Here is a 15,433-nt window from a genome sequence, read left to right as displayed (position 1 = left end):
TTGCCCGTCACGAAACCGTCGGCGCTTTCTCGAACGTTCACGAAATCCCTATTGCAAGCTCTCTCCGAGCCCTCACCCGACGACTGCGTATCGGTCACGGCAAGCGCGTGCCGAAACCATCAGCACATTCTAGAACGATCTCGAAATCGCTATTGCGACCCCAATCCAGAAAGCTCTCTCCGAGCCCCTCGATACTGACTGCATAGCGGTCACGACAAATTTTGAGCACCAAAACAAACATCTCGGAGCTCTACGGGAGATGTTTCGTATCTCGGGATGCAAAAAGGAGTGCAACACGAGGACTTCCCACGGGGTCACCCAACCTAGTACTACTCTGGCCCAAGCTCGCTTAACTTTGGTGTTTTGATGGGTTCCGGTGATTTAGTGCTGGCATTATCGCACTTGCTTCGCGTGCTTCGTCCCTCGCCTATGTGCAAGTCGCAATCGGCACATCAGAGTCCGGAGCCTCTTGCCCGTCACGAAACCGTCGGTGCTTTCTCGAATGTTCACGAAATCCCTAATGCAAGCTCTCTCCGAGCCCTCGCCGGACGACTGCGTATCGGTCACGGCAAGCGCGTGTCGAAACCATCACCACATTCTAGAACGATCTCGGAATCGCTATTGCGACCCCAATCCGGAAAGCTCTCTCCGAGCCCCTCGTTACTGACTTCGTAGTGGTCACGGCAAATTTCCAGCCCCAAAACAATCATCTCGGAGCTCTACGGGAGATGTTTCTTATTTCGGGATGCAAAATGGAGTGCAACACGAGGACTTCCCAGGGGGTCACCCATCCTATTACTACTTTTGCCGAAGCACGCTTAACTTCGGAGTTCTGATGGGATCAGGTGATTTAGTGCTGGCATTATCGCACCCGTTTCGCGTGCTTCATCCCTCGCCTATGTGCACGTCGCGGTCGGCGCATCAACGTCCGAAGCCTCTTGCCCATCACGAAACCATCGGCGCTTTCTCGAACGTTCATGAAATCCCTATTGCAAGCTCTCTCCGAGCCCTAGCCCGACGACTGCATATCGGTCACGGCAAGCGCGTGCCGAAACCATCGGCACTTTCTAGAACGATCTCGGACTCGCTATTGCGACCCAAATCCGGAAAGCTCTCTCCAAGCCCCTCGATACTGACTGCGTAGCGGGCACAGCAAATTTCCAGCCCCAAAACAATCGTCTCGGAGCTCTACGGGAAATGTTTCGTATCCCGGGATGCAAAAAGAAGTGCAACACGAGCACTTCCCAGGGGGTCACCCATCCTAGTACTACTCTGGCCCAAGCACGCTTAACTTCGGAGTTTTGATGGGTTCCGGTGATTTGGTGCTGGCATTATCGCACCCGTTTCGCGTGCTTCGTCCCTCGCCTATGTGCACGTCGCAGTCGGCGCATCAGCGTCCGGAGCCTCTTGCCCGTCACGAAACCGTCAGCGCTTTCTCGAACGATCACGAAATCCCTATTGCAAGTTCTCTCCGAGCCCTCGCCCGACGACTGCGTATCGGTCACGGCAAGCGCATGCCGAAACCATCAGCACATTCTAGAACGATCTCAGAATCGCTATTGCGACCCCAATCCGGAAAGCTCTCTTCGAGCCCCTCGATACTGACAGCGTATCGATCACGGCAAATTTCGAGCCCCAAAACAATCATCTCGGAGCTCTACGGGAGATGTTTCGTATCTCGGGATGCAAAATGGAGTGCAACACGAGGACTTCCCAGGGGCTCACCCATCCTAGTGCTACTTTTGCCCAAGCACGCTTAACTTCGGAGTTCTGATGGGATCCGGTGATTTAGTGCTGGCATTATCGCACCCGTTTCGCGTGCTTCGTCCCTCGCCTATGTGCACGTCGCGGTCGGCGCATCAACGTTCGGAGCCTCTTGCCCGTCACGAAACCGTCGGCGGTTTCTCGAACGTTCACGAAATCCCTATTGCAAGCTCTCTCCGAGCCCTAGCCCAACAACTGCGTATCGGTCACGGCAAGCGCGTGCCGAAACCATCGGAACATTCTAGAACGATCTCGGAATCGCTATTGCGACCCCAATCCGGAAAGCTCACTCCAAGCCCCTCGATACTGACAGCGTAGCGGTCACGGCAAATTCCGAGCCCCAAAACAATCGTCTCGGAGCACTATGGGGGATGTTTCGTATCTCGGGATGCAAAAAGGAGTGCAACACGAGCACTTCCCAGTGGGTCACCCATCCTAGTACTACTCTGGCCCAAGCACGCTTAACATCGGAGTCTTGATGGGTTCCGGTGATTTGGTGCTGGCATTATCGCACCCGTTTCGCGTGCTTCGTCCCTCACCTTTGTGCACGTCGCGTTCGGCGCATCAACGTCCGGAGCCTCTTGCCCGTCACGAAACCGTCGGCGCTTTCTAGAACGTTCACGAAATCCATATTGCAAGCTCTCTCCGAGCCCTAGCCCGACGACTGCGTATCGGTCACGGCAAGCGCGTGCCGAAACCATCGGCACTTTCTAGAACGATCTCAGAATCGCTATTGCGACCCCAATCTGGAAAGCTCTCCCCGAGCCCCTCGATACTGACAGTGTAGCGGTCACAGCAAATTTCGAGCCCCAAAACAATCGTCTCGGAGCTCTACGGGAGATGTTTCATATCCCGGGATGCAAAAAGGAGTGCAACACGAGGACTTCCCAGGGGGTCACCCATCGTAGTACTACTCTGGCCCAAGCACGCTTAACTTCGGAGTTTTAATGGGTTCCGGTGATTTAGTGCTGGCATTATCGCACCCGTTTCGCGAGCTTCGTCCCTCGCCTATGTGCACGTCGCGGTCGGCGCATCAACGTCCGGAGCCTCTTGCCCGTCACGAAACCGTCAGTGCTTTCTCGAACGTTCACGAAATCCCTATTGCAAGCTCTCTCCGAGCCCTCGCCCGACGACTGCGTATCGGTCACGGCAAGCGTTTGCCGAAACCATTGGCACTTTCTAGAACGATCTCGGAATTGCTATTGCGACCCAAATAAGGAAAGCTCACTCCGAGCCCCTCGATACTGACAGCGTAGCAGTCACGGCAAATTTCGAGCCCCAAAACAATCGTCTCGGAGCTCTACGGGAGATGTTTCGTATCTCGGGATGCAAAAAGGAGTGCAACACGAGCACTTCCCAAGGGGTCACCCATCCTAGTACTACTCTGGCCCAAGCACGCTTAAATTCGGAGTTTTGATGGGTTCCGGTGATTTGGTGCTGGCATTATCGCACCCGTTTCGCGTGCTTCGTTCCTCGCCTATGTGCACTTCGCGGTCGGCGCATCAACGTTCGGAGCCTCTTGCCCGTCACGAAACCGTCGGCGCTTTCTAGAACGTTCACGAAATGACTATTGCAAGCTCTCTCCGAGCCCTCGCCCGACGACTTCGTATCGGTCACGGCAAGCGCATGCCGAAACCATCAGCACATTCTAGAACGATCTCGGAATCGCTATTGCGACCCCAATCCGGAAAGCTCTCTCCGAGCCCCTCGATACTAACAGCGTATTGGTCACGGCAAATTTCGAGCCCCAAAACAATCATCTCGGAGCTCTATGGGAGATGTGTCGTATCTCGGGATGCAAAATGGAGTGCAAGACGAGGACTTACCAGGGGGTCACCCATCCTAGTACTACTTTTGCCCAAGCACGCTTAACTTCGGAGTTCTGATGGGATCCGGTGATTTAGTGCTGGCATTATCGCACCCGTTTCGCGTGCTTCGTCCCTTGCCTATGTGCACTTCGCGGTCGGCGCATCAACGTTCGGAGCCTCTTGCCCGTCACGAAACCGTCGGCGCTTTCTCGAACGTTCACGAAATCCCTATTGTAAGCTCTCTCCGAGCCCTAGCCCAACGACTGCGTATCGGTCACGACAAGCGCGTGCCGAAACCATCGGAACTTTCTAGAACGATCTTAGAATCGCTATTGCGACCCCAATCGGGAAAGCTCTCTCCATGCCCCTCGATACTGACAGCATAGCGGTCACGGCAAATTCCGAGCCCCAAAACAATCGTCTCGTAGCTCTACGGGAGATGTTTCGTATCTCGGGTTGCAAAAAGGAGTGCAACACGAGGACTTCCCAGGGGGTCACCCATCGTAGTACTACTCTGGCCCAAGCAAGCTTAACTTCGGAGTTTTGATGGGTTCCGGTGATTTAGTGCTGGCATTATCGCACCCGTTTCGCGAGCTTCGTCCCTCACCTATGTGCACGTCGCGGTCGGCGCATCAACGTCCGGCGCCTCTTGCCCGTCACGAAACCGTCAGCGCTTTCTCGAACGTTCACGAAATCCCTATTGCAAGCTCTCTCCGAGCCCTCGCCCGACGACTGCGTATCGGTCACGGCAAGCGCGTGCCGAAACCATCAGCACATTCTAGAACGCTCTCGGTATCGCTATTGCGACCCCAATTCGGAAAGCTCTCTCCGAGCCCCTCGATACTGACTGCGTAGCGGTCACGGCAAATTTCGAGCCCCAAAATAATCATCTCGGAGCTCTACGGGAGATGTTTCGTATCTCGGGATGCAAAAAGGAGTGCAACACGAGGACTTCCCAGGGGGTCAACCATCCTAGTACTACTTTTGCCCAAGCACGCTTAACTTCGGAGTTCGGATGGGATCCGGTGATTTAGTGCTGGCATTATCGCACCCGTTTCGCGTGCTTCATCCCTCGCCTATGTGCACGTCGCGGTCGGCGCATCAACATCCGGAGCCTCTTGCCCGTCACGAAACCGTCGGCGCTTTCTCGAACGTTCACGAAATCCCTATTGCAAGCTCTCTCCGAGCCCTAGCACGACGACTGCGTATCGGTCACGGCAAGCGCGTGCCGAAACCATCGGCACATTCTAGAACGATCTCGGAATCGCTATTGCGACCCCAATCCGGAAAGCTCTCTCCGAGCCCCTCGATACAGACGGCGTAGCGGTCACAGCAAATTTCCTGCCCCAAAACAATCGTCTCGGAGCTCTACGGGAGATGTTTCGTATCCCGGGATGCAAAAAGGAGTGCAAAACGAGCACTTCCCAGCGGGTCACCCATCGTAGTACTACTCTGGCCCAAGCACGCTTAACTTCGGTGTTTTGATGGGATCCGGTGATTTAGTGCTGGCCTTATCGCACCCGTTTCGCGTGCTTCGTCCCTCGACTATGTGCACGTCGTGGTCGGCGCATCAACGTCCAGAGGCTCTTGCCCGTCACGAAACCGTCGACGCTTTCTTGAACGTTCACGAAATCCCTATTGCCAGCTCTCTCCGAGCCCTAGCCCGACGACTGCGTATCGGTCATGGCAAGCGCGTGCCGAAACAATCGGAAGTTTCTAGAACGATCTCGGAATCGCTATTGCGACCCCAATCCGGAAAGCTCTCTCCGAGCCCGTCGATACTGACAGCGTAGCGGTCACGACAAATTTTGAGCCCCAAAACAATCGTCTCGGAGCTCTACGGGAGATGTTTCGTATCTCGGGATGCAAAAAGGAGTGCAACACGAGGACTTCCCACGGGGTCACCCATCCTAGTACTACTCTGGCCCAAGCACGCTTAACTTCGGTGTTTTGATGGGTTCCGATGATTTAGTGCTGGCATTATCGCACTTGCTTCGCGTGCTTCGTCCCTCGCATATGTGCACGTCGCAGTCGGCGCATCAGCGACCGGAGCCTCTTGCCCGTCACGAAACCGTCGGCACTTTCTCGAACGTTTACGAAATCCCAATTGCAAGCTCTCTCCGAGCCCACGCTCGACGACTGCGTATCGGTCACGGCAAGTGCGTGGCGAAACCATCAGCACATTCTAGAACGATCTCGGTATCGCTATTGCGACCCCAATTCGGAAAGCTCTCTACGAGCCCCTCGATACTAACTGCGTAGCGGTCACGGCAAATTTTGAGCCCCAAAACAATCGTCTCGGAGCTCTACGGGAGATGTTTCGTATCTCGGGATGCAAAAAGGAGTGCAACACGAGGACTTCCCACGGGGTCACCCATCCTAGTACTACTCTGGCCCAAGCACGCTTAACTTCGGTGTTTTGATGGGTTTCGGTGATTTAGTGCTGGCATTATCGCACTTGCTTCGCGTGCTTCGTCCCTCGCCTATGTGCATGTCGCAGTCGGCACATCAGCGTCCGGAGCCTCTTGCCCGTCACGAAACCGTCGGCGCATTCTCGAACGTTCACGAAATCCCTATTGCAAGCTCTCTCCGAGCCCTCGCCGGACGACTGCGTATCGGTCACGAGAAGCGCGTGCCGAAACCATCAGCACATTCTAGAACGATCTCGGAATCGCTATTGCGACCCCAATCCGGAAAGCTCTCTCCGAGCCCCTCGATACTGACAGCGTAGCGGTCACGGCAAATTTCGAGCACCAAAACAATCATCTCGGAGCTCTACGGGAGATGTTTCGTATCTCGGGATGCAAAATGGAGTGCAACACGAGGACTTCCCAGGGGGTCACCCATCCTAGTACTACTTTTGCCGAAGCACGCTTAACTTCGGAGTTCTGATGGGATCCGGTGATTTAGTGCTGGCATTATCGCACCCGTTTCGCGTGCTTCGTCCCTCGCCTATATGCACGTCGCGGTCGACGCATCAACGTCCGGAGCCTCTTGCCCGTCACGAAACAATCGGCGCTTTCTCAAACGTTCATGAAATCCCTATTGCAAGCTCTCTCCGAGCCCTAGCCCGACGACTGCGTATCGGTCACGGCAAGCGCGTGCCGAAACCATCGGCACTTTCTAGAACTATCTCGGACTCGCTATTGCGACCCCAATCCGGAAAGCTCTCTCCAAGCCCCTCGATACTGACTGCGTAGCGGTCACAGCAAATTTCCAGCCTCAAAACAATCGTCTCGGAGCTCTACGGGAGATTTTTCGTATCCCGGGATGCAAAAAGGAGTGCAACACGAGCACTTCCCAGGGGGTCACCCATCCTAGTATTACTCTGGCCCAAGCACGCTTAACATCGGAGTTTTGATGGGTTCCGGTGATTTGGTGCTGGCATTATCGCACCCGTTTCGCGTGCTTCGTCCCTCGCCTATGTGCATGTCGCGGTCGGCGCATCAACGTCCGGAGCCTCTTGCCCGTCACGAAACCGTCGTCGCTTTCTCGAACGTTCACGAAATCCATATTGCAAGCTCTCTCCGAGCCCTAGCCCGACGACTGCATATCGGTCACGGCAAGCGCGTGCCGAAACCATCGGCACTTTCTAAAACGATCTCGGAATCGCTATTGCGACCCCAATCCGGAAAGCTCTCCCCGAGCCCCTCGATACTGACAGTGTAGCGGTCACAGCAAATTTAGAGCCCCAAAACAATCGTCTCGGAGCTCTACGGGAGATGTTTCATATCCCGGGATGCAAAAAGGAGTGCAACACGAGGACTTCCCAGGGGGTCAACCATCGTAGTACTACTCTGGCCCAAGCACGCTTAACTACGGAGTTTTGAAGGGTTCCGGTGATTTAGTGCTGGCATTATCGCACCCGTTTCGCGAGCTTCGTCCCTCGCCTATGTGCACGTCGCGGTCGGCGCATCAACGTCCGGAGCCTCTTGCCCGTCATGAAGCCGTGAGCGCTTTCTCGAACGTTCACGAAATCCCTATTGCAAGCTCTCTCCGAGCCCTCGCCCGACGACTGTGTATCGGTCACGGCAAGCGCATGCCGAAACCATCAGCACATTCTAGAACGATCTCGGAATCGCTATTGCGACCCCAATCCGGAAAGCTCTCTCCGAGCCCCTCGATACTAACAGCGTATTGGTCACGGCAAATTTCGAGCCCCAAAACAATCATCTCGGAGCTCTACTGGAGATGTTTCGTATCTCGGGATGCAAAATGGAGTGCAGCACGAGGACTTACCAAGGGGTCACCCATCCTAGTACTACTTTTGCCCAAGCACGCTTAACTTCGGAGTTCTGATGGGATCCGGTGATTTAGTGCGGGCATTATCGCACCCGTTTCGCGTGCTTCGTCCCTCGCCTATGTGCACTTCGCGGTCGGCGCATCAACGTTCGGACTCTCTTGCCCATCACGAAACCGTCGGCGCTTTCTCGAACGTTCACGAAATCCCTATTGCAAGCTCTCTCCGAGCCCTGGCCCAACGAATGCGTATCGGTCACGGCAAGCGCATGCCGAAACCATCGGAAATTTCTAGAACGATCTTAGAATCGCTATTGCGACCCCAATCCGGAAAGCTCTCTCCAAGCCCCTCGATACTGACAGCGTAGTGGTCACGGCAAATTCCGAGCCCCAAAACAATCGTCTCGGAGCTCTACGGGAGATGTTTCGTATCTCGGGATGCAAAAAGGAGTGCAACACGAGCACTTCCCAGGGGGTCACCCATCCTAGTACTACTCTGGCCCAAGCACGCTTAACATCGGAGTTTTGATGGGTTCCGGTGATTTGGTGCTGGCATTATCGCACCCGTTTCGCGTGCTTCGTCCCTCGCCTATGTGCACGTCGCGGTCGGCGCATCAACGTCCGGAGCCTCTTACCCGTCATGAAGCCGTGAGCGCTTTCTCGAACGTTCACGAAATCCCTATTGCAAGCTCTCTCCGAGCCCTCGCCCGACGACTGCGTATCGGTCACGGCAAGCGCATGCCGAAACCATCAGCACATTCTAGAATGATCTCGGAATCGCTATTGCAACCCCAATCCGGAAAGCTCTCTCCGAGCCCCTCGATACTAACAGCGTATTGGTCACGGCAAATTTCGAGCCCCAAAACAATCATCTCGGAGCTCTACGGGAGATGTTTCATATCTCGGGATGCAAAATGGAGTGCAAAACGAGGACTTACCTGGGGGTCACCCATCCTAGTACTACTTTTGCCCAAGCACGCTTAACTTCGGAGTTCTGATGGGATCCGGTGATTTCGTGCTGGCATTATCGCACCCGTTTCGCGTGCTTCGTCCCTCGCCTATGTGCACTTCGCGGTCGGCACATCAACGTTCGGAGCCTCTTGCCCATCACGAAACCATCGGCGCTTTCTCTACCGTTCACGAAATCCCTATTGCAAGCTCTCTCCGAGCCCTAGCCCAACGACTGCGTATCGGTCACGGCAAGCGCGTGCCGAAACCATCGGAACTTTCTAGATCGATCTCAGAATCGCTATTGCGACCCCAATCCGGAAAGCTCTCTCCAAGCCCCTCGATTCTGACAGCATAGCGGTCAATACAAATTTCGAGCCCCAAAACAATCATCTCGGAGCTCTACAGGAGATGTTTCGTATCTCGGGATGCAAAATGGAGTGCAACACGAGGACTTCCCCGGGGGTCACCCATCCTAGTGCTACGTTTGCCCAAGCACGCTTAACTTCGGAGTTCTGATGGGATCCGGTGATTTAGTGTTGGCATTATCACACCCGTTTCGCGTGCTTCGTCCCTCGCCTATGTGCACGTCGCGGTCGGCGCATCAACGTTCGGAGCCTCTTGCCCGTCACGAAACCGTCGGCGCTTTCTCGAACGTTCACAAAATCCCTTTTGTAAGCTCTCTCCGAGCCCTAGCCCGACGACTGCGTATCGGTCACGGCAAGCGCGTGCCGAAACCATCGGCACTTTCTAGAACGATCTCAAAATCGCTATTGCGACTCCAATCCGGAGAGCTCTCTCCAAGCCCCTCGATACTGACAGCGTAGCGGTCACAGCAAATTTCCAGCCCCAAAACAATCGTCTCGGAGCTCTACGGGAGATGTTTCGTATCCCGGGATGTAAAAAGGAGTGCAACACGAGCACTTCATAGGGGGTCACCCATCGTAGTACTACTCTGGCCCAAGCACTCTTAACATCAGTGTTTTGATGGGATCCGGTGATTTAGTGCTAGCATTATCGCACCCGTTTCGCGTGCTTCGTCCCTCGCCTATGTGCACGTCGCGGTCGGCGCATCAACGTCCGGAGCCTCTTCCCCGTCACGAAACCATCGGCGCTTTCTCGAACGGTCACGAAATCCCTATTGCAAGCTCTCTTCGAGCCCTCGCCCGACGACTGCGTATCGGTCACGGCAAGTGCGTGCCGAAACCATCGGCACTTTCTAGAACGATCTCGGAATCGCTATTGCGACCTCAATCCGGAAAGCTCTCTCCGAGCCCCTCGATACTGACAGCGTAGCAGTCACGGCAAATTCCGAGCCCCAAAACAATCGTCTCGGAGCTCTACGGGAGATGTTTCGTATCTCGGGATGCAAAAAGGAGTGCAACACGAGCACTTCCCATGGGGTCACCCATCCTAGTACTACTATGGCCAAAGCACGCTTAACTTCGGAGTTTTGATCGGTTCCGGTGATTTGGTGCTGGCATTATCGCACCCGTTTCGCGTGCTTCGTCCCTCACCTATGTGCACGTCGCAATCGGCGCATCAGCGTCCGGAGCCTCTTGCCCGTCATGAAACCGTGAGCGCTTTCCCGAACGTTCACGAAATCCCTATTGCAAGTTCTCTCCGAGCCCTCGCCCGACGACTGCGTATCGGTCACGGCAAGCGCGTGCCGAAATGATCGGCACATTCTAGAACGATCTCGGAATCGCTATTGTTACCCAATCCGGAAAGCTCTCTCCGAGCCCCTCGATACTGACAGCGTATCGGTCACGGCAAATTTCGAGCCCCAAAACAATCATCTCGGAGCTCTACGGGAGATGTTTCGTATCTCGGGATGCAAAATGGAGTGCAACACGAGGACTTCCCAGGGGGTCACCCATCCTAGTACTACTTTTGCCCAAGCACGCTTAACTTCGGAGTTCTGATGGGATCCGGTGATTTAGTGCTGGCATTATCGCACCTGTTTCGCGTGCTTCGTCCCTCGCCTATGTGCACGTCGCGGTCGGCGCATCAACGTTCGGAGCCTCTTGCCCGTCACGAAACCGTCGGCGCTTTCTCGAACGTTCACGAAATCCCTATTGCAAGCTCTCTCCGAGCCCTAGCCCAACGACTGCATATCGGTCACGGCAAGCGCGTGCCGAAACCATCGAAACTTTCTAGAACGATCTCAGAATCGCTATTACGACCCCAATCCGGAAAGCTCTATCCAAGCCCCTCGATACTGACTGCGTAGCGGTCACAGCAAATTTCCAGCCCCAAAACAATCGTCTCGGAGCTCTACGGGAGATGTTTCGTATCCCGGGATGCAAAAAGGAGTGCAACACGAGCACTTCCCAGGGGGTCACCCATCGTAGTACTACTCTGGCCCAAGCACGCTTAACTTCGGTGTTTTGATGGGATCCGGTGATTTAGTGCTGGCATTATCGCACCCGTTTTGCGTGCTTTGTCCCTTGCCTATGTGCACGTCGCGGTCGGCGCATCAACGTCCGGAGCCTCTTGCCCGTCACGAAACCGTCGGCGCTTTCTCGAACGTTCACGAAATCCCTTTTGCAAGCTCTCTCTGAGCCCTCGCCCGACGATTGCGTTTCGGTCACGGCAAACGCGTGCCGAAACCATCAGCACATTCTAGAACGATCTCGGAATCGTTATTGCGACCCCAATCCGGAAAGCTCTCTCCGAGCCCCTCGATACTGACAGCGTAGCGGTCACAACAAATTTCGAGCCCCAAAACAATCAATACGGAGCTCTATAGGAGATGTTTCGTATCTCGGGATGCAAAATGGAGTGCAACACGAGGACTTCCCAGGGGGTCACCCATCCTAGTGCTACTTTTGCCCAAGCACGCTTAACTTCGGAGTTCTGATGGGATCCGGTGATTTAGTGCTCGCATTATCGCACCCGTTTCGAGTGCTTCGTCCCTCGCCTATGTGCACGTCGCGGTCGGCGCATCAACGTTCGGAGCCTCTTGCCCGTCACGAAACCGTCGGCGCTTTCTCGAACGTTCACGAAATCCCTATTGCAAGCTCTCTCCGAGCCCTAGCCCGACGATTGCGTATCGGTCACGGCAAGCGCGTGCCGAAACCATCGGCACTTTCTTGAACGATCTCAGAATCGCTATTGCGACCCCAATCCGGAAAGCTCTCTCCAAGCCCCTCGATACTGACAGCGTAGCGGTCACAGCAAATTTCCAACCCCAAAACAATCATCTCAGAGCTCTATGGGAGATGTTTCGTATCCCGGGATGCAAAAAGGAGTGCAACACGAGCACTTCCCAGGGGGTCACCCATCGTAGTACTACTCTGGCCCAAGCACGCTTAACTTCGGTGTTTTGATGGGATCCGATGATTTAGTGCTGGCATTATCGCACCCGTTTCGCATGCTTCGTCCCTCGCCTATGTGCACGTCGCGGTCGGCGGATCAACGTCCGAACCCTCTTGCCCGTCACGAAACCGTCGGCGCTTTCTCGAACGTTCACGAAATCCCTATTGCAAGCTCTCTCCGAGCCCTCACCCGACGACTGCGTATCAGTCACGGCAAGCGCGTGCCGAAACCATCGGCACTTTCTAGAAAGATCTCGGAATCACTATTGCGACACCAATCCGTAAAGCTCTCTCCGAGCCCCTCGATACTGACAGCGTAGCGGTCACGGCAAATTCCGAGCCCCAAAACAATCGTCTCGGAGCTCTACGAGAGATGTTTCGTATCTCGGGATGCAAAAAGGAGTGCAACACGAGCACTTCCCAGGGGGTCACCCATCCTAGTACTACTCTGGCCCAAGTACGCTTAACTTCGCTGTTTTGATGGGTTCCGGTGATTTAGTGCTGGCATTATCGCACCCGTTTCGCGTGCTTCGTCCCTCGCCTATGTGCACGTCGCAGTCGGCGCATCAGCGTCCGGAGCCTCTTGCCCATCACGAAACCGTCGGCGCTTTCTCGAACGTTCACGAAATCCCTATTGCAAGCTCTCTCCGAGCCCTCGCCCGACGACTGCGTATCGTCACGGCAAGCACGTGCCGAAACCATCAGCACATTCTAGAACGATCTTGGAATCGCTATTGCGACCCCAATCCGGAAAGCTCTCTCCGATCCCCTCGATACTGACAGCATAGCGGTCACGGCAAATTTCGAGCCCCAAAACAATCATCTCGGAGCTCTACGGGAGATGTTTCGTATCTCGGGATGCAAAAAGGAGTGCAACACGAGGACTTCCCAGGGGGTCACCCATCCTAGTACTACTTTTGCCCAAGTACGCTTAACTTCGCTATTTTGATGGGTTCCGGTGATTTAGTGCTGGCATTATCGCACCCGTTTCGCGTGCTTCGCCCCTCGCCTATGTGCACGTCGCAGTCGGCGCATCAGCGTCCGGAGCCTCTTGCCCATCACGAAACCGTCGGCGCTTTCTCGAACGTTCACGAAATCCCTATTGCAAGCTCTCTCCGAGCCCTCGCCCGACGACTGCGTATCGTCACGGCAAGCACGTGCCGAAACCATCAGCACATTCTAGAACGATCTTGGAATCGCTATTGCGACCCCAATCCGGAAAGCTCTCTCCGATCCCCTCGATACTGACAGCATAGCGGTCACGGCAAATTTCGAGCCCCAAAACAATCATCTCGGAGCTCTACGGGAGATGTTTCGTATCTCGGGATGCAAAAAGGAGTGCAACACGAGGACTTCCCAGGGGGTCACCCATCCTAGTACTACTTTTGCCCAAGCACGCTTAACTTCGGAGTTCTGATGGGATCCGATGATTTAGTGCTGGCATTATCGCACCTGTTTCGCGTGCTTCGTCCCTCGCCTATGTGCACGTCGCGGTCGGCGCATCAACGTCCGGAGCCTCTTGCCCGTCACGAAACCGTCGGCGCTTTCTCGAACATTCACGAAATCCCTATTGCAAGCTCTCTCCGAGCCCTAGCCCGACGACTGCGTATCGGTCACGGCAAGCGCGTGCTGAAACCATCGGCACTTTCTAGAACGATCTCGGAATCGCTATTGTTACCCAATCCGGAAAGCTCTCTCCGAGCCCCTTGATACTGACTGCGTAGCGATCACAGCAAATTTCCAGCCCCAAAACAATCGTCTCGGAGCTCTACGGGAGATGTTTCGTATCTCGGGATGCAAAAAGGAGTGCAACATGAGGACTTCCCCGGGGGTCACCCATCCTAGTACTACTCTTCCCCAAGCACGCTTAACTTCAGAGTTCTGATGGGATCCGGTGATTTAGTGCTGGCATTATCGCACCCATTTCGCGTGCTTCGTCCCTCGCCTATGTGTGCATCGCGGTCGGCGCATCAACGTCCGGAGCCTCTTGCCCGTCACGAAACCGTCGGCGCTTTCTCGAATGTTCACGAAATCCCTATTGCAAGCTCTCTCCGAGCCCTAGCCCGACGACTGCGTATCGGTCACGGCAAGCGCGTGCCGAAACCATCGGCACTTTCTAGAACGATCTCGGAATCGCTATTGCGACCCCAATCCGGAAAGCTCTCTCCGAGCCCCTCGATACAAACAGCGTATGTCACGCCCCTCAAAATATCGACAATATTTAAAATTTTCATCATAACTAACCTAGGATCCAAACACAAATTTGAGGTCACTAAGAAAACATTCAGATTAAAATTTCACTTCTATAATCTACCAATTCATAACCCTGTGCAATTCATAAACATAGCACACATCACTCGAGATTTCATACAGTCTAAACTCAACTCATCAAACTAATAACCACAAAATAAATCCACAAGTGGGGAAATATGTGCAATCACCAAAATCAACGATTTACCATAAGTTCATATCATTACACGAATTTAATTTAACATTCCAAAACCCTATACATGAGGGATCCTTTAACTTACACAAAATCCGCAGGTTTAGATTCATAGCCACATTTCATTAGATGCAAGGTAGTTTATACAACAACTACATATATGCTAACAAAAGTTCTGCCCAAAGTCTTCTAATCTTTCCACTGCCTCAGCCGAATCTTAACATTTAAGCAAGCGATACGCTATCCTGAAAAATTTATCAACAAACGGGGTGAGCATAAAGAGCTCAGCAAGTGACTAACATATCCATATCAAAATAGTACAATTTTCAAAGAGATACAGTTTCAAAACACAAAGCAGAATATACGATTTCGTAAACATAATATCATTAGGAGTAGAAACACAATTGTCCTTTCAATCTTACATATTTGGTTCCTGACAGATGGGGCATAGAGTAATTGGAGCATATCAGAAACAAGGAAACATATCGGAGCTTATCAATGGCATATGAAATGTTCCAAAGCATATCAACGGCATATGGAACATTACGAAGCAAAATCAACAGTGAATGAAGCATTTCAGAGCATATCAAATACAGATATCGTACAGAAGCTCAAACGTCGTCCTTGACGTTGCAATCTTATCATTCTTATCCAGAGCATAAACAGAAATAACTCACCAAAACTCTGGATGTCATATCAAACATATAGAGGGTGTAGTGGGATCTCAGTCAGAATGTGATTCATCCATTTCTGAATGACCACCTGACAAAAGTCTCCCACGTCTGGGAGCTCCATCCACCCACGTCTAGGTGAAGTCAAAGGGGGCCGGCAGAGCATCGCAGGCTCTAAGCACATACCCACATAGCGGGCAACAAGCGCATACCCTTTACCATTTCTGGCAAAGGTCCAGA

At 53.7% G+C, this 15,433-nt stretch overlaps 17 non-coding genes and 13 pseudogenes across 17 annotated transcripts; all 30 read right to left on the bottom strand.

Annotated features, from left to right (window-relative positions):
* Positions 1-285: 285 nt before the first annotated feature.
* Positions 286-404, bottom strand: LOC135603562 (5S ribosomal RNA; annotated as a pseudogene).
* Positions 405-754: 350 nt separating this feature from the next.
* On the bottom strand, positions 755-873 carry LOC135601906 (5S ribosomal RNA; annotated as a pseudogene).
* A 350-nt stretch (positions 874-1,223) lies between these two features.
* Positions 1,224-1,342, bottom strand: LOC135600643 (5S ribosomal RNA). The gene has a single exon (XR_010482961.1). It is a non-coding gene; the product is annotated as a 5S ribosomal RNA (ribosomal RNA).
* Positions 1,343-1,692: 350 nt separating this feature from the next.
* Positions 1,693-1,811, bottom strand: LOC135600710 (5S ribosomal RNA). The gene has a single exon (XR_010483025.1). It is a non-coding gene; the product is annotated as a 5S ribosomal RNA (ribosomal RNA).
* Positions 1,812-2,161: 350 nt separating this feature from the next.
* On the bottom strand, positions 2,162-2,280 carry LOC135602003 (5S ribosomal RNA; annotated as a pseudogene).
* A 350-nt stretch (positions 2,281-2,630) lies between these two features.
* LOC135599802 (5S ribosomal RNA) lies at positions 2,631-2,749 on the bottom strand. Its single transcript, XR_010482145.1, has one exon. It is a non-coding gene; the product is annotated as a 5S ribosomal RNA (ribosomal RNA).
* Positions 2,750-3,099: 350 nt separating this feature from the next.
* LOC135601706 (5S ribosomal RNA) lies at positions 3,100-3,218 on the bottom strand (annotated as a pseudogene).
* Positions 3,219-3,568: 350 nt separating this feature from the next.
* On the bottom strand, positions 3,569-3,687 carry LOC135600069 (5S ribosomal RNA). Its single transcript, XR_010482402.1, has one exon. It is a non-coding gene; the product is annotated as a 5S ribosomal RNA (ribosomal RNA).
* Positions 3,688-4,037: 350 nt separating this feature from the next.
* On the bottom strand, positions 4,038-4,156 carry LOC135600580 (5S ribosomal RNA). The gene has a single exon (XR_010482898.1). It is a non-coding gene; the product is annotated as a 5S ribosomal RNA (ribosomal RNA).
* Positions 4,157-4,506: 350 nt separating this feature from the next.
* On the bottom strand, positions 4,507-4,625 carry LOC135600120 (5S ribosomal RNA). Its single transcript, XR_010482450.1, has one exon. It is a non-coding gene; the product is annotated as a 5S ribosomal RNA (ribosomal RNA).
* A 350-nt stretch (positions 4,626-4,975) lies between these two features.
* Positions 4,976-5,094, bottom strand: LOC135602876 (5S ribosomal RNA; annotated as a pseudogene).
* A 350-nt stretch (positions 5,095-5,444) lies between these two features.
* LOC135602218 (5S ribosomal RNA) lies at positions 5,445-5,563 on the bottom strand (annotated as a pseudogene).
* Positions 5,564-5,913: 350 nt separating this feature from the next.
* LOC135602718 (5S ribosomal RNA) lies at positions 5,914-6,032 on the bottom strand (annotated as a pseudogene).
* Positions 6,033-6,382: 350 nt separating this feature from the next.
* On the bottom strand, positions 6,383-6,501 carry LOC135599550 (5S ribosomal RNA). The gene has a single exon (XR_010481904.1). It is a non-coding gene; the product is annotated as a 5S ribosomal RNA (ribosomal RNA).
* A 350-nt stretch (positions 6,502-6,851) lies between these two features.
* LOC135602088 (5S ribosomal RNA) lies at positions 6,852-6,970 on the bottom strand (annotated as a pseudogene).
* Positions 6,971-7,320: 350 nt separating this feature from the next.
* Positions 7,321-7,439, bottom strand: LOC135601399 (5S ribosomal RNA). The gene has a single exon (XR_010483693.1). It is a non-coding gene; the product is annotated as a 5S ribosomal RNA (ribosomal RNA).
* A 350-nt stretch (positions 7,440-7,789) lies between these two features.
* On the bottom strand, positions 7,790-7,908 carry LOC135600562 (5S ribosomal RNA). Its single transcript, XR_010482881.1, has one exon. It is a non-coding gene; the product is annotated as a 5S ribosomal RNA (ribosomal RNA).
* Positions 7,909-8,258: 350 nt separating this feature from the next.
* On the bottom strand, positions 8,259-8,377 carry LOC135600972 (5S ribosomal RNA). The gene has a single exon (XR_010483280.1). It is a non-coding gene; the product is annotated as a 5S ribosomal RNA (ribosomal RNA).
* A 350-nt stretch (positions 8,378-8,727) lies between these two features.
* On the bottom strand, positions 8,728-8,846 carry LOC135599928 (5S ribosomal RNA). The gene has a single exon (XR_010482266.1). It is a non-coding gene; the product is annotated as a 5S ribosomal RNA (ribosomal RNA).
* Positions 8,847-9,196: 350 nt separating this feature from the next.
* On the bottom strand, positions 9,197-9,315 carry LOC135602446 (5S ribosomal RNA; annotated as a pseudogene).
* A 350-nt stretch (positions 9,316-9,665) lies between these two features.
* Positions 9,666-9,784, bottom strand: LOC135603889 (5S ribosomal RNA; annotated as a pseudogene).
* A 350-nt stretch (positions 9,785-10,134) lies between these two features.
* LOC135604150 (5S ribosomal RNA) lies at positions 10,135-10,253 on the bottom strand (annotated as a pseudogene).
* Positions 10,254-10,602: 349 nt separating this feature from the next.
* Positions 10,603-10,721, bottom strand: LOC135600620 (5S ribosomal RNA). Its single transcript, XR_010482939.1, has one exon. It is a non-coding gene; the product is annotated as a 5S ribosomal RNA (ribosomal RNA).
* A 350-nt stretch (positions 10,722-11,071) lies between these two features.
* LOC135600582 (5S ribosomal RNA) lies at positions 11,072-11,190 on the bottom strand. Its single transcript, XR_010482900.1, has one exon. It is a non-coding gene; the product is annotated as a 5S ribosomal RNA (ribosomal RNA).
* Positions 11,191-11,540: 350 nt separating this feature from the next.
* Positions 11,541-11,659, bottom strand: LOC135600528 (5S ribosomal RNA). Its single transcript, XR_010482848.1, has one exon. It is a non-coding gene; the product is annotated as a 5S ribosomal RNA (ribosomal RNA).
* A 350-nt stretch (positions 11,660-12,009) lies between these two features.
* On the bottom strand, positions 12,010-12,128 carry LOC135601534 (5S ribosomal RNA). The gene has a single exon (XR_010483825.1). It is a non-coding gene; the product is annotated as a 5S ribosomal RNA (ribosomal RNA).
* Positions 12,129-12,478: 350 nt separating this feature from the next.
* Positions 12,479-12,597, bottom strand: LOC135603918 (5S ribosomal RNA; annotated as a pseudogene).
* Positions 12,598-12,946: 349 nt separating this feature from the next.
* Positions 12,947-13,065, bottom strand: LOC135604430 (5S ribosomal RNA; annotated as a pseudogene).
* Positions 13,066-13,414: 349 nt separating this feature from the next.
* LOC135599389 (5S ribosomal RNA) lies at positions 13,415-13,533 on the bottom strand. The gene has a single exon (XR_010481883.1). It is a non-coding gene; the product is annotated as a 5S ribosomal RNA (ribosomal RNA).
* Positions 13,534-13,882: 349 nt separating this feature from the next.
* Positions 13,883-14,001, bottom strand: LOC135599681 (5S ribosomal RNA). Its single transcript, XR_010482027.1, has one exon. It is a non-coding gene; the product is annotated as a 5S ribosomal RNA (ribosomal RNA).
* Between the last annotated feature and the right edge of the window lie 1,432 nt (positions 14,002-15,433).

Source organism: Musa acuminata, chromosome BXJ2-1 (assembly GCF_036884655.1).
Source record: "Musa acuminata AAA Group cultivar baxijiao chromosome BXJ2-1, Cavendish_Baxijiao_AAA, whole genome shotgun sequence".
NCBI classification, from domain to species: Eukaryota; Viridiplantae; Streptophyta; class Magnoliopsida; order Zingiberales; family Musaceae; genus Musa; species Musa acuminata.
The sequence above is the reverse complement of the archived record's forward strand: the minus strand, read 5'-3'. Positions and strand labels throughout refer to the sequence as shown.